Source organism: Poecilia reticulata, linkage group LG16 (genome assembly GCF_000633615.1).
Source record: "Poecilia reticulata strain Guanapo linkage group LG16, Guppy_female_1.0+MT, whole genome shotgun sequence".
In the NCBI taxonomy this organism is placed as follows: Eukaryota; Metazoa; Chordata; class Actinopteri; order Cyprinodontiformes; family Poeciliidae; genus Poecilia; species Poecilia reticulata.
Genome location: NC_024346.1, coordinates 28595085 through 28611499, shown reverse-complemented (window position 1 = coordinate 28611499; position 16415 = coordinate 28595085). Strand labels below are relative to the sequence as shown.

Sequence of the window (16415 nt, the reverse complement as noted above, 5' to 3'; positions counted from 1 at the left end):
GCCCGGATAATTAAACTGGCCTGAAGACAGGTATTCAAATGTTGGTGTGTAAACAGCACAACTCTTTAATAGTTTAGCTGTAAAATGCGTAGTTAAGCACATCAGCACTTGCCTCTCCCATCTGTCCAAACACATTACTGTGGCTGAGGCCATTATGGCTCTGGAGTACAGTCTCCCTGCACTGCAGCCACATATTATAGGAAGGGTTGAATGGGGCTTCTGGGAGCACTAAAAAGGGGCCTGTTGGCATTATCTCATTGCATCATGCTCTATAAAAGAATGAATTCTGGAGGGTATTAAATATTAGTCATCAAAATTCTAAAAAAAAAAAGAAAAAAAATGAATCAAGCATTTAGTGAACTAGTGTAATTCTAAGAACAAATTCCACATAAATACAACACCCTGTTTCTATGTTGGAGACTCTTATTTTGAAGTAAGAAAGCACACTGCGTGTCAGGACGTCGGCGTTCCCCATACATACAGAGTCTGCAGTCCTGGACGGTTCGATTCCCAAACTTGAGACCTTTGCTGCATATCTTCACCCATTCCCTCTCTCTCTGCTCTCCTGTCTAGAAAGGCCACTAGTACCAAAAATAAAAGATAAAAAGAAAGGAAGCTGTTTTTCAGTTGTTGGTTGTATGACAAAGTTAGTTAACAAAACCTGCTAGATGGAACAAGATAAAAATGCTTCGTCAGTAATGTGAGAAAACAGCAACTGACTGAGAGCTGCTAATAATGCTGAAGTTAGCATGTGTAGGAGTTTCAAGGCAGCACTAAGCTAAACAGATAACAGACTTCAGATAACATCAAATATGCACTCCATATTTGATCTCGAGATCAAATATGGAGACTTATCAAACCTGAGCCTGATTATTCTACACTCAACAGAGAAGCTTTAAAACACAGCTCTGGATTTGTGAAACACACCAAGGGGTATTTTCAAAGCTATCTTTTTGTAGCACTGGAAGCACCATTCAATTGAAATAAAATCACAATATATAAACTGGACTGAGAGTCAATGAAAGTGAAAAAGAAAAATTCTCAGTTTTTCCAAAAATATTGCAAAAAATCTCAATATTGTGTATATTCTCCTTACCTTGTGAGTTGGGCTTATTGTCACAACCAAACGTTTACATTTTTCACTATTTATCTGTTAGTCTCTGACCTATTTTTATTTTTTGTTTATTTTGAAGACAGGTAAACAGACCAGGCAACTCAGATAATTATCATTAAGACCCACTTTGGCAATACTGAAATTAATTGCTAGAGCAATCTTGGAGAACAGATTTTCAACCTCTGTTTTCCTGATGTTTCCTAGTTAAATTAAGGTCAAATAAAACAAATAAATAGTCCAGATTGAACTAATTGTACTTGGTTATAACGTACCTAATTTACCTGAGCTGTCAAACATTCAGAATTTGTACCCAGCAATTAAAATCAACCTCTAAACCATACTGCTACATCACTTTTAGTGGTTCAATTTTACCAGCACTGCTTGAGTGAAAGATGTGTTGGGTTTTCTCGTACAAAAGTGCTTCTGGCCTTTTATTTTCTACTTTTAAACAGCGGAAGTTTTTAATATGCGATTCCAGATTCAGAGTGGAACTCAAATCTCCTTTGTGAAGTTGATTATTAATGCGGACCCCTCTCTCTTCTTTTTTTTTTTACTCTTTTTTTTTTTTCCACGGCTACTTACATTTCTCATCTCCGTCTATTGGCTCTGCACTAACTGCTGGTCTTAATTGTGAAGTGAGGCCAGTGGCGCCTGAAGCCACAGAGAGGGTTGTAATTAAAGACCTCTACTCCTCTTGTCTTCAAATCAGCTCCGGCTCCTCCTGGTCAAATGGGAACAAGCCGCTCGCACCTCCGAATATCAAGTAGTTGCGCGCCAGAAACAGTCGCCTCCCTGTTCTGAAACAAAGCTTCATTGCAGGTGCAATTCACAACCGTGACACAACCATGGCTTCCCAACACAGGTTCGTGGCAAATAAATAAATAAATAAATCAAGTCGCCGAAAGAGGCTGGATAATGTCTGTATCTGCATCTGACAGCGGACCGGACAAACACTGAACAAATCCTGCTCATGGACACCAGTAAATATTTGGATTGTTTCTGGATCAGCAGAGATGAACACATTAGGATGACTCACAGCTCTACCAGTCCACAGTTAAAACCCACTGCAAGCATCACATATAAGGTCAAATAAGCCAAGTATTGTTATTATTATTAATATTATTAGTTAAGGATACAGTAAACTAGATATAGCTGACTCTTATCAGCACAGCTCTGACAGATTGTGTTATTGTGTCCTCTCTGCCACTAGGAGGCACTCTTCTCATGCTCTAGCTGCAGGCTGACCCGCTGTGATGATGCAGAGATGCCTCAGACATAGCAGGCCAGCACAGACGCCTGTCTGCATATACATCTTCAGGAGGACGATTCTGATTCTTTTAGTCTTGCGAGAAACAGATTTGGATCAAAAAGGAACATTTTGTCATTTAAAAAATAAACCGTTTCCCCCTGATAAGAGCTCAGATGTTTAATTATGTTTTTCCCCACTTTTTTTTAGACAGAATGTCACAAATATGGCAGGCTTTGCTGTATTTCAGGGCAACAGAAATCATTCATCTTCCATTAAGCAACTTCTCCCATCATCCCAAATATCTCTCATTTCACACTAAAGTATCCAGACTAATTTTAGTATCAAGTGTTTTGGGGGGATTTTTTTTTTTGCAGATACAATCAGTTACCCAGAGATCGTGGCCTTGAGCGAATGGCACGTGGGTCAGAATGCACAAATGAAAGAATCGTCCCAGGGGAGCCTGGCGCACCACTCTCTCTCTCTCTCTCTCTCTCCCTCTCTCTCTCTCTCTCTCTCTCTCTCTCTCTCTCTCTCTCTCTCTCTCTCTCTCTCTCTCTCTCTACTGTATACATTCACAGCGGCTGCATCGAACAATGTCACCCAGCCTCTCAATTAGGAGCCGTTTGAGGACATTAGAACAAACAGTTTTGACCCAAACGGCGCAGAGATGTGACTGAGTAAGCGTTTTTTATTTCACACAGGGATAAAATTAAATGTATTTGCTTTGAAACGGAAAGACGTTTCTCCGGCAGAGGGATGTTTGCCTGGTGATGCTGTTGTAATCATTTTATAAGAGGTGGTGAGGAGGGGGGCTGGGGGGAGAGAATGGGGAAACAAATGTGAATTAGCAGCTATTTCTGCTCTGGAATGCTTTGAAAACCAGAGTATTACATTTAGAAATGTATTCGTTCGATACCTCTTTTAATAAGGTGTTTTCAGTTCTATAAACTACGTCCAATTTTTCCCCCCACCCAAGAGAAATTCAGTGGTTTTCAGCATTTTCTAGTATGTTTAGGCAGTGCTGTCAGCGTTCAAAACAGACAACACCGACATTCCTTCAGTGTACCGAGCCGCTGTCCCTCGTTAGACGTCGGCTCCTCCCCGTCCCGCAGCAAAGCGGAGTAGACTATTAAAGCGCAGCCCTGACTGGCTGCTCTCCGCTCGGCTTTTATTCTTTATTTGGACAGGTTTGTCCCACTGAGATCTCTATTAGCTCTCCTTCTCTGCGGGTAAGTGCTTGCCTGTGTCCTGGTTGTGGCCAGTCGACATGTGTTTACTGCGGCTCCCGCTGTGGCGGCAGGCTGGTCGGGGTGTTTGGGGGGTGGGGGTCCGTCCTGACCAAGCCCTGCTAATGGGACCAGAAGACCCCTCGTGACAGGACGGCCTAGCTAACTCTCCCTCCCTCTCACCCCCCCAGCACCTCCCACTCTTCTCCAGCTGTGGCCTCGTGGCCCGTGTCCCCCTCCCCACCCTCTTCCCATCATGCCTCGGTGGGAGCAGGTGAACGGCGCAGAGCCAATGGCGGCAAGCTCGTTTTTTTTTTCCTGGGAGAGCGGCGCTCCACCGCCGCTCGCCTCAGTGGTTCCTCCAACATGGCTCCGGCCCTACGCCACATGGGCTGGCTGGCCGGTCTGCGTGTGTGTGGGTGTATGAGAGAGAGTGTGTGTGTATTTGAGGAAGAGGTTTGGGGTGGGGGGTGGATAGTGAATGCCAGCCCTAATGCAAATGCTTGCCTTTTAAAACATGGAAGGCTCTCTCCTCCTCTGCCTCTCTTCTTTGGAAAAACTCTATTTTGGCCTTCTGGTGCTGGCAGTTATTTCCTCTCCTCTCCAGAATGACGGAGAGCCAGAAAGATGCACCTGTCGTCCATTTTGGAATGCGGCGTTTATCGATTTGCTGAAGTTGTGTGTTCAAGTTCTGAATGCTCACCAAATTTCCACAGTAACATGTGGATTTCTTCCTCCCGACTTGTTTATGTGGATGCTGATTCGGTATTCACAGCACACACACTGCAGTCGGTGGTACCCCACCTCGGCGTGCCCTCTGTCTCTGCACCCCTGTAACTCTACATATTGCTTAAAGTACGTGCTAATTAAATTTTCAGTGGCTTTGCGAGGGGAAATAAATAATCTGCGGCTAAAAGGCCTAATTGCGTTTGTCACATCGTGCTTCGGCGGCTGGTGCATCGGGGAGCGCAGCCGCTGCCCTCGCTCATTGCCATTCTGTCGTCCTGGCAAGCCCCCCACGCTGCCCCAGGTATCGCCACGCGGCCATCTGGAGCAGACATCTGTCTCTCTATTGATCACAAGGGTTTAGCACTTGATCAAACAGACTGCGACAGGAAATTGCTCTTTTCCCCACAGAAAAGGCCAATCGGCCTGCGTGAGGGTAATAGAGTGGAACAGAGGTGCGGCGGCGGGGAGAGCGGGTGCCGGGCAGCCAGGGCGGGCACTGGCTACAGGGATGTCTCTAACCCTCTCTGCTGACGCACCAGCAGGAAGTCTTCAACAACGTCTTCTGAAATCAGGTTTTACAATCCTGCACATGCACACACAAAGGAAAATGATCCAACCCTCAACAGGGCTGGGAATTTATCTTATTTATCACGATAGATTTCATGTCATTTTAAGAATTCTGATTTATTGTTGCCTTGATAAATTCCAATTAATGGCACTTAAAACTCCCTAGTAAAACTGCCTGTATTGTCAGGATTGTTAGTTTTACTATTTTTTCCAAATTTGAAAATATGATTGAAAGCAGTTATTGTGTGTGGCTTAATGATAAAAATAATAGTGTCCTAAAGAAGTGTATTAAAAATGTTTTCCATGAACGATATCTGTGTCTGTGTGGCTATTATTGCTGTGTCATGCAGTCACCTAAAAAAATAAGTAATAATAAATAGTTCTTATGACCGCTATCACAACAGTGCCGCAAAATATCATGATAAAACTTTAAGTCCATATCGTCCACTCCTGAGAGATGGATATTTATTGTATTGTTTGTGTTATCATTTGTTATCATGATAAGTATTTTAATTGATTGTTGTCATAATACATTGCGGTTGATAAAGTTTAAATCCCCCAAAACTATTTGCATTGTCGAAATTGTTAAGTTTTACTCAATGAAAGTATCAATAAATGAATTTGAAAATGTGATTAAAATCAGTTATTGTGAGCAGTTTAGTGATATAAATCATACTTCTTTATTTGACTGGTGTCTTGAAGCGTATTAAAAATATTTTTCAAAAGCAGTATTTGTGTTTGTGGGTCTTTTCTCACTGTATCATGCTGTCACAGTCATACAGTTAGTTAGAAAAGTCATTATAAATAGTTCTCATCACTTTTATAGTTATCACAACAGCAACACAAAATATCACGATAAAACCTTATGTCAGGATCGCCCATACCTACAGAATGTAGAATTAATTATAAAAGCCATTCAGGTAACTATTTAAGTTTTGTGTCAAGTGTTTAAAAAGAAAATCCAAATGAATTAGTGGGAATACGCCAGATGGTGAGAAATTAACATTCATTGATATAGAGAGAGCAAGAAGAAAAAAAATATTAAAAAATAAATAAATTAACACTAGGCCTGTCAGTTTTCATAATAATTAAACTGTACAACATGGTGCAAACTCCTAACAGTGTGAAAGTCTTCTGAAATTACGAGTGGCTGAATATGTAAGCGAGCGCCTGGGTGTAAGGTTTCAGCGGTGGAGGAAATCCCTGACAAGCCTTGGAGTTGCTCGCTGTATCCCCAGTGGAGTTCGACACACTATTACAGCCCGAGGTGAACAGCTCCTGAATGTGTGTCACAGCGCGTTAGCCGAGGCTGTGGTCCACTTTAAAAAAAAAAAAAAAACACTCCCCCCGCACCCCCTTCTCCCTGCTCAGGCATGCTTTCGAGGCACTCGGTGCAACAACATGTTTAGCAAGTATGGACAATTTGATACTGAAGGTGACATTTATTCCCCATTGTGGCAAAACATTTAATTGTTCCTGCAGAGAGCAAGATATGTTTCCCCTTGCCTACAGTGCTGGGATCGTCCTTTTGGAAATATGATGCAAATTTGGGATGAAGCAACTAATTCCTTCCTTGGCCCCCCCACCCCCCATTTCAATCCTCCGCCAGCCTCCATCTTCCCCCAGACACAAGGATTCTGATTAATCGTGTGACCGCCCCTCGTTTTTCCGGTTTTTTTTTTTTTTTTTGCATTTTGCCACAATCTCACAGCACCATGGTGAGATGTGTGAGGTGTTTCGCCACTTTTGGCAAGCTGAAAAGATGTAGCCCAAGGAAGAACAAGTCGAAAGTATGAACGGAGGGGTGGGAGGGGTGGCAGGGGGAGAGAAGGTGGTGGGGGCAGAGGGAAAAAAAATATGACCAGGGGACGTGATAAAAAATTATCAGCCAGTGTGTTTTCCTGTTTGGTTTTAATCTACATTTAATTAAATTCTTATCTGCTGTGTGCTTATGGCTGCATTTGAATGGCGAGGCTGCATTCATTATGAATGGTAAAATTGAACTCAGTACATTGTGTGTGGCCCAATAAAGAAACAAGACTCTTATTGGGAGTGCGTGCGCAAGCTCTCCGACAGACATGCGGAAAAAATAAGTCAATTAAGATCGCTCTTTAAATTACCGCTGTATCAAAACAAGGGGCGGGAGCACGCTCCATAATAGAATCCTGACAGGGAGAGAGAGAGAGGGAGCACAGCTCACTGTTTTTAATATACGTCCCAATTGATACAGCCAATTGTATTAGCTTGTTTATAGAATGGTTGGCCCACACTAGATTTACTGCTCTGTCAGGATAGTTCATAACCGACAAAGGTGTAAAAAAAAAAAGTTCTGCGAATCTAGAGGTCAAATGAAAAATGGTGCCAGCAGCATAATAAGAGCTCCTCATAAAGATTCTGGTTGTTATCTGAATATTAGAGGCCAGCAGCAAAGGTCAGCAGATACCAAAGAGTTAAACCCCAGAACAGATTCATCTTCCAAAATTCTAATTCTATTGACAAAAAAGACAAAAAGAAAAAGAGAGAGAGAGGGAGGGCGAGAGAAATAGCTTATAACAAGCAGGCGGCACTTCATAAGCTAAGAACAACATCCCATCGGCAGCACCCAGAAAGCTCCGAAAAACACGCTGAGCTGATGCTACAAAGTTGGGAACCCGCGAAAATCCCTAAATCTTCTTCTCTTTTTTTTGCTTATTCCAAGCGAGCGTGTGGTGGGAACGGGAAGCCCCCCCACCCCCTCTCCCACGCGCTGCCTGCTTGTGTTTACAGAGCCGTCCCCGTCTCTAGGCCCCGCTCATCCACGGCGCTGACACGCGGTGTCGACATGATTAGGGGGGGTCTGCCTTTGCATAAGGGGTTGGGGATGGAGGGGTGGGGAGAGAGGAGGATCGGCAGATGAATGACTCTGGTGCATCGGAGAGAGAGAGGGGGGATCACGGCAGATAATCGCGCCTTCCACTGCCGCGCTGCGAGCTCTCAGATCCCCGTCTTTAAAATAATGTTCGGAGTCAAGTCTCTCCAAAGCTTTTTTTCCCCCTTCTTCTCCCACAACACTCTTCTTTTTTTCTTTTTTTGTAGGTTATCTTCCTGCGTTTTTGTGTTTGCTGTTTAAATCTTAACAGGACACAAGCAGCGAGGGAGAGCAAATATGTCTGGAGTCGGAGGAAGCCGAGTGGAAATGTTATTGCGAGGGGGGTTAAGATTAGCTGTGGCAGTGGGTGAGGGGGGGATAGAGAGGAGGTGAACACCCACCCCCCCTCCCAACACCCAACACCCTCCTCTCTATTTGAGAACAGCTCGAGTAAAACTTGGAATGTTTGAATTTAACCTTGGGAGTCCGGATTCAGCCGGAAAAATAAATCTGACCTCTTGTAAAAGAAAGAAAAAAAAATAAAAGGGGCAGCACCATTCTAAAGGCATTTACTCAAACAACGAGACCAAACGCCAAATCTTCTTAAGTACATTTAAATACAGAGTACAGTCTGAATACAGTACAGCATAAATTCCAGTACCATAAATACTGCTATCACCTCCGCAGAGCTGCCATAAAGTACGGCTGCTGTGTCTGGGACTATAAACCTCTGGCGTTACTCATCGGGAATAAACACACATGCACAATTTACTGCACTAGATCACCCCCCCCCCCCTTTTGTTTATCTTTTAAATAAGCACACTTTATCACCCTCCTGCATGAGTAAATTGCATGCAATGTGTGTTGTTTTAACATGAGATACGCTGTCCGGAAGATTCATTTCTCCCGACCCAATTCAATTGTCTCGGCAACATCCCCGCCGCCATAGGCATCGGGCCCCATCACCTGTTCGTTATCGGCCCCGGCCTGTTTGTGGAACTCTTGGCACCGACTCCCCGCTAACAGCGGGGCTCTCTGAACTTCTCACGGTTTGATGGCGGGAAAATGACGCTAACAGCTAATTAACATCATAAAGAGTGTTTTTAAGCTGACGGACGACACCTGCGACCTTCATTTGCACGCGCTAAACGTGAAATTACCTCTGTTTTTACTTTTGCAGATAGCCCTTGCATTTTTTTTGTTTGCTTGTTTGCTTAGCAGTTCCGGCTTCAGATTTAGCTCTTCCGCTGTGTGTAAAAGAAGAAGAAAAAAATGAAGGCCAAAAATAATTACAGTCACAGCACAGCTGCCAGAATTACTGCAATGCCGCATTCCTTTTCTAATTTCTATTTGAATACACAATTTTTTTCCAGCCTGCCATGACATGGACCTCCAGTTACTGGTCCGGATAACAAAGTGCCGCCTGTCAGTCTGAGACACTTTACTGGCTGGCTGAACTAAGCTGGTTTAGACTGACAAGTCTTCAGCTGTAGCAACCCCGCCGTTAGCTGGCGTTTCCTCTGGAGTCCCTTCCCCTTCTCTACGACTTCCAAAACTCTGTCATTGGCGTCGTACAGGCAACTCTATCCTCTCCCTCTGCCTTTAAAAGGAAGAGAGCAGATACCGTCCTGGCGAAGTTAGCCGGTAATGCACTCGCACCTCATTACAGGCCCACATTACGGACTACAGCAGTAATACGGCTTTAATCTTCTCCAAATCGTTCTAAATGTCAAGCCAGGGCCAGGGACTTCCCACTCTGCTGCACCAGTGGCTTAGCCTGCTGCTATCCCCCCATTTTTTTTTTTTTTAGCGTATTAGCTATAGCCAGAGTATTACACTCTCTGCCAGATCCCCTGAAACTTTCAACTCTTTTGTTCCAACATTCAATGCAACATTAACATACCCTTTGAAATTGTGTCTTCCACCCCCACACCCCTTACCAAAAAAAAAAAAAATCCCAAACAGCAAAATATGAAAACAGTTAATACCTCCACCCCTTCTTATTTTTTTCCCTCCGCGTCTCCTAATGAGACGCAACATCCCCGTCTCTCCACTGAAGGATCCAGACTTTCCGTGTGATAGAGACTGCGGCTGTTTATTAATAATGAATTTGGGATGTTTTTTTTTTTTTTTTTCCTGCGTGCCGAACGTTATCAGCGCGCGCGCACAATCCCGACCAATAGTTTTGCCCTGATGGGGTAGCTGGGTTCCTCATTAGCAGAACATATTTAATCCAGAAGTTTCTTATCAAATGTCACACCTGCATCTCCAAATGGCATTTTCACATTCATTCGCCTGTATTTGGAAGATGAGGCTCCAAGGTGCTTTGCAGAGATTAAGAAGGAGAGAGAGTGCAAGCTTATTTTATCATTTAGCGGGTCTGGAAGGAATCCAAGGAGTTTTTGTCTTGTTGTTGTAATTAGAAAGCCTTTTAAGTGATAACGCCTGCATAGGAATATGAATATGTAGCGATCAGGCCAGTAGTCAGACCCCCACCAACCCCCTCACAAACCCATCCACCCTCCTCATCTTTCTTTCTGTGTCTCTCTTCCCTTCTCTCTTACTTGGCTCTTTTTTTTAATTGTTGAATGCTGAGTTTTTGTTCTACGTACAGCAAGGATTAACTCGGAGCTTCAGAAGTTTTAATGAAAGACTTGAAAGTACACACTTTTTTCTTGTTTCTCACTGTGACAGTGTTTCCTTTTTCCTGTGTGAGAGCAGGAATTGTTTTTTTTTATACCCGAGGTATAAAAAAAATGACAGAACTTAAGAAAACCTATATGATCAGAATACAAAACCTATTCCAAAATTAAATAGATGTGTTAATAGCATATATTAAACAGGGATAAGCTAAAGCTATATGAATTTCTCAAGCGATGTACTGTTAAAAGGTCATAAGTTGGTAATGCTCCACCTGTAGCAGATAGCTTTTGGTATGAACCCAGATTAGTTGTTCCTGGAGGCTAAAGCTAACCGCTAAAGCCGATCAAAGCCGACTTTCACCACCTTAAAGCAACTTCAGTGTCGAAAACATCATAACAGTTGATGCAAACTCTACTTTATGACTCTTTTAAACTGACGTTATGACATTGGGAAGCTATTTAGAGAGAAGCCAATGTTTATTTACAGAGGAAATTGAGCTAATCTTCCTGGCAGAAACACTAACAGAACATTTCTAGTCAGAGTAACTGACAGGGAAGTAAGGTAGTGTAAAAGTGAATAGAATATGGTTAGTTTAGACTGCTATATTGTGATAATGTAATAAAGGTTCCTTAAAGAGTGTTAGCGTAAACTGCTATGACATTTTTAAGACTCCAGCTGTTATAAGATATTAAACATTTGGCATAAATCGCTCTTGGGACTACCTATTGACTAATCTCAAATTAGTTAGATTAGTTGGCTAAACGAAGATATGAAGTGGGTATCTCTGCTATCTCTGATTTCTGACTTGCTGGACCCAAAGGCTAAAGGTAACAGCTAGGTTGCAAGGGGACAACACTCCTTTTACTGTACTAAAACAACTTTAAACTACTGTCATGTTAGCATTGGATTATTATTTATAGAAAATTTAACAACTGTTGACACAGTAAATGGAGGAAGCAGGCTGTGCACCACCAATAATCTCCTTTTGTGAAACTTGTACAATGAATAGAAGATTCTCTCTCAAGTGTAAGATAGAAATCAATAAAATAGCACCAGCTTAAAAGACCAACACTTTCCTTTTTACACCTCTTTATTTTTTTGTAGACAGTCATACAGAACATACAGATTTTAATTTTACACAACTTTACTTCTCCAACAGGCAGTTACTCTTTCTGGAAATACTTTACATTCACATTGGTGGCACATTCCACTAATCTCAACTTTCAGAACCAATAATACGTAAAAATATTCACAAAAAGCTAGTGTAGCAACAGTCTAAAGGTCTATTAAATAGTACTAGCATACAATGCTACGGCATTCCTTAGGAATAACAAGGTGTAGAAGTTGATCTATTAGCTTTAGCATCTGGGTCAAGCTAATCTGGATTCATTGTAAATTTATTTATCAGGTGGCCAACTCTTACACAGGAAAGTCTCACTCCAAATTGGGAAAGTACCTGCCCTCATAGCAAATCGTGTTTCTACTCTTGTTTTTTGTGATTGGTCTCTAAACATAGTGGCAATATTTCGTTATTACTTTCTTGGTAACACAGCCAGAACTGTATTGATCATAAAGTACATATAACTGTACTCATATAAAGTTTAATAATCACTAGTTTGTGACTTGTTTTAGATTTATCCAAGTTGACTCTTATGCATATGAACAATTTTCCTGGACCGGTAAGTTGTTTCACCGCCATCAACACGTTTAGTGGTGCATACACAAAGTTGATTGACAGTGCTAAGACCCTCCTTCTGATTGGCTGTTTCTGACAACCAAATTGGTGCTGCCTTTGGTCAAAAATGAAGCATTTCTGCAGATGACAGTAGGACCACAAGGAGGAGGTGGAAGAGTTTGATCTTTTCACAGATTATCTGTCTCATGCTGTCAGGACATGGTGATAGATGTAATAAATATGCAAAAAAAACAACAACACATTTTTGTAAAAGTTACGTACTTCAGCTTTAATAAGATCTGTTTATTAAAACCTTTCCACATAGCCTCAATTCAAAAACTATCCCCTTAAGAATAAAGAAAAAACAGCCAAAATGCATTTTTATAGAATTTCTTGCTTGCAAAAAAGGGGGGAAGAGAACGTTAGACATTTATTATTTCCTGATCCAATGCTTCTCTCTCTCAGTAGAGAAATGAGGAGGGGGGTGGGTGAGGGTCTCTCAGTAGTTGCATTTAGTACCTGTGTTTACCCAGAGAAGCTGCTGCTAACCATCAGCCCAGAGATAAGTGCAAAACTGAGGAGTATTGATCCAGTAATAGTGGCTCACGCTTTGACTCTGACACCGTAACCCCGCAGACATAATGTCATAGCCTCTTATCCTTTCCTCTTAACACAACCTGCCTATCTCCCACTGGCTGTCACCTCTAGTAATACGCTTCTCAAAAGCTCCACTAAATCACCAAAATCATTGCACTTTCAGACATTATTTATTTCCCCTCCGCTTAAAAGTGAAGCATGATTTACAGGTTGGTAAAAGGTTGCACTTTTTTTCCTTCCGTTTCTTCGTTTTTCTCTCTCTCTTTTTCACTCTGTCCGTTCCACCCCTCTTTCTCATGACCCACTGGACCTGCTAGCGCTTTCCCCCGTCGAGATAATTCTGTTTCCGCCATTGTGAGAGCTGCTACTTTTGCAATTACAGTTAGGTCTGTGTAATTGTGTTGGCTTACAGCGCATGACAAATACAGTGGAGCTGGAAGCCTGCGCACTGATCCCAGATGTATGCCGCTTTAGACATTTTCATTAATTGAAAGCGTCACCGTGTAACAGTGCAGTATTACACTCTGGCAGGTATGAATGAAGTCTAATACAGCTTAATTACTCTGCAGCTAAATATGTTTTGTAGGGATTCCTTATTATCTGTAACCAATCATAAGTTTGAGGCGGCAGAGGGTGAGAGGAATAATTAGCGGAGGGGGGAAAGGGGGTGGTTTTCCTGCGATTCAGGATTTTTATGGAAAAAACACCCGAACGAGTCCAAACATCTTTCTCACATTACAGAAGCCTGTAAACAAACGCTCTGCCCAAACTTTTTTTTTTTGATCGATGTGTCTCAGAAGAGCAGCTTGGCCATCGTCAGAGGATGCCAGACGTCGACAATTATATGCAAATCGTGTTTATTATCTTGCAGGCAGCACAGATCCTGCCTTGTTTTAGGTCCTGCTGCAGCCCACAGCAACTCCCAGGCAAGGTTTATGCACCAGGGTTTCTAATTAGCTCTCAGAGGGCCCCGTTCAGAGCGCCACTCTCCACAATAGCCGCTAGGAAGTTTGAACGCTAACTTGGAGGGCTCCATATGTTGCCCAGGAGGCCTGAGAGACACACTGATCCTGTGTTCACATTAGGAGACGTCGTGTTCGCTCCTGAGAGAGGCTTTTTATTTCTTTTGTGGATGGAAGAGGGAGTAGTTGCCAAACCAATGAATGGAGCTCATCTCTTGTTCTGCTCTGTGTCTTTGGGCTGCCTTTGGTCAAAAATAAAGAATTCGATATATGAAGCCGGAGCCATGTAAGAAACCAACACAGTGGAGCAGGAGAAGTGACATCTGAGAGTTTCATGGTAGAGACAATGCCTTCTTTGTGAGCAGAGCACCTACGGTTTGGGAAAATGTGCAGGGATGACAGCGGTTTACTTTCATGGCCATCGACAAAAGTAAAGGAATACCTCAAGTTTCTGTGAAGTTTAACTAAAAGCAGCCAATATTTTGGAGAACATCTGCAATAATAAAGTTTAATGTTTGAAATGGGCGACATTATGTGTTTTCCAGGCATGTAGTGCCAATTTACAGCACACTCAAGTAACTATGACACTTTCAGTTGTTGTAGAAATACTTATATGTCAAACATGACTTCAAGGAAATTTGACTTGGCAATTTAGTGCATTTAAATTGAGCTCCTGTCTCTTTAAGAAGCTCCTGGTATTTCTGAAACTCCACCTTCAGGAAGTCATCACAACTACCATTAAGCACTTAGAAACGGTTTCACCAGCCTTTTACTGAGTTCAGCAGATGTGCAGTTCCACCGTAAAAAATTGCTCATTGCTGTTGGCTAGTCTGAAGGAGCTGAGTGTGGGAGTCATGGTAAATTATTTTGATATGTATATTGCTGTTTTAACAGATATATTCGAAGGTCATGTCTTTGAAGTTGATTTGCTTCCTACTGGGCTCTGGTAAATATTTCCATCTTTGCTGCCAAATGACAAACTGAACAATGATCTGATGTTATATCAAGTAACACTGCTTTAACCGTAATTTACAACATTATTTCTGACCTTGTGTTCTGTCCTCTTTGTGATGCTGTTCATTTACTGATGATCTCTAACAAACCCCTGATTCTATCACACAACAGCTGGATTTAGGCTAGACTACACTCTGGGTGATTTCTGAAGGCAATTAGTTGTACTGATTTTTTTATTAAGGAATTTCTCAGTAAAGGAAACTTTTCCAGTTTTTATTTTGAAAAAAGTATTTCCCTTCCCCTTTACAATGATGCACTACTTTGTCTATAAAAATGTAGCAATGTGTGATTGCAACATGATGAAATGTGTCATGTCCAAAGGGTACCATACCCCAGCAATGAACTGTAAATATGTTTATCAAGACTAGTTTCCTGAAAACTGGTTTGGTAACTTTCCATCCAGGTTAGAACATAGGACATAAAACATGACCTTTTCTCAAAACTTACCATGTTCTAAATGTATAATTTTAGCTACTTTGTGCTGGACGGTTAAAATGGTTAGGATTCAGTACAGTCCATGGCGTTGGTTTCTTACTCTATCAGTTTCTTCTTCATAGACTCTCAAGGCCCTTAGCCAGTCTTCAACTTCAGCTGATCTGCAAGCTCCCATTTCAAGGTTTGATCTCACATTTCATTCAAAAGCTCATTTAGAGCAAAGAAAACCACAGTTCAGCCTCCGTCACCCTCTCTTTTTTGAATTGCCATCTCAGTTTTTCCTCGCTTTGCTCTCAATCAGCGTTCCTTCTGCTTTTGACCCCAACGGCACAAAAAAAAGAATAAAAAAAAGAAAGGAAAAAGATGTGCCTCATTAACTGAGGCATCACGCTGGCTTTTTCAACTTATTGTCTCGCGCACCTTATCCACCGCTTCATCTTAAACGTGGAATAAATTAGGACGATAACGATCGCGCGCGTGCCATTAGTCGCAAATGAAGTGCTTAATGCAGAAAAGGGGGGAAGATAAGGCTGAGATCTGATGCCGAGTCATAAACGGGAGGGTGAGTTGGGGGTAGGGAGAAGCAAAAAGATAGACTGCACAAATTGAGTGTCGACACACAATTAGATGTTTTTCTTTTTTTGCCAACTTTCCGATCAAAGCCTCAAGGGAGAACCGTGAGAGGAAGGACACTTCTGTGTGGCAAACGTCATTCCTTTGAACAAACACTTCGGGAGACGCTGATGCTGCCTTCACCTCCAAAACGTGTTTGCTTTTAATTCATACATTCCATAATGTGACATTTAAAATTTTCCTCTATTGAGACTCGATTTCAATTCCTCCATTGACAGGGACGCCATAACGAGCTAAATGATGGTCTTGAACAAATGGAGAATGGAAGGGGATGGGTTGATAATAAAACACGGTGTTTGTTCAACTTGAGTCTTATGCTGGCTCAGGGAAGTCTTTTGTTCTTCTTGGCTTGTATCCTATGTTTAGTCATGGCCTTACAGCTTAGTACTTCTAATATGTGATAGTTTATGTAATTTGTGCCAACACCGAATCTTCACAGTTTTCAGTTCAACTTGGAAAGGAGTATGAGGAAGATAACCTAATTTACTGTAGAGGACAATTACGATGGAAAAAAGGAAGGCGAGTGACACATCATAGGCCGAGGTAGCACCGCTACTCTCTGAAGAAGACAAACTGATAGATTGAAGGTCTCTTGAATCCAGGCTGTCGCTGGGGGTAGGGGAGCTCTTGTAATTTGCAGAGCCGAATCCATGGAGCGGGCATAAGGGAATAAGTTGGAAGGCGAAGAAGACAGAGAACAAACCTGGCAGGCACGTTGAGGCC

General features: G+C 42.2%; 1 protein-coding gene across 2 annotated transcripts in view; it reads right to left on the bottom strand.

Annotated features, from left to right (window-relative positions):
• Positions 1-16415, bottom strand: part of zfpm2a (zinc finger protein, FOG family member 2a) — a 164842-nt gene that overhangs the window by 15703 nt on the left and 132724 nt on the right. The gene's annotated exons all lie outside the window — the stretch shown is intronic.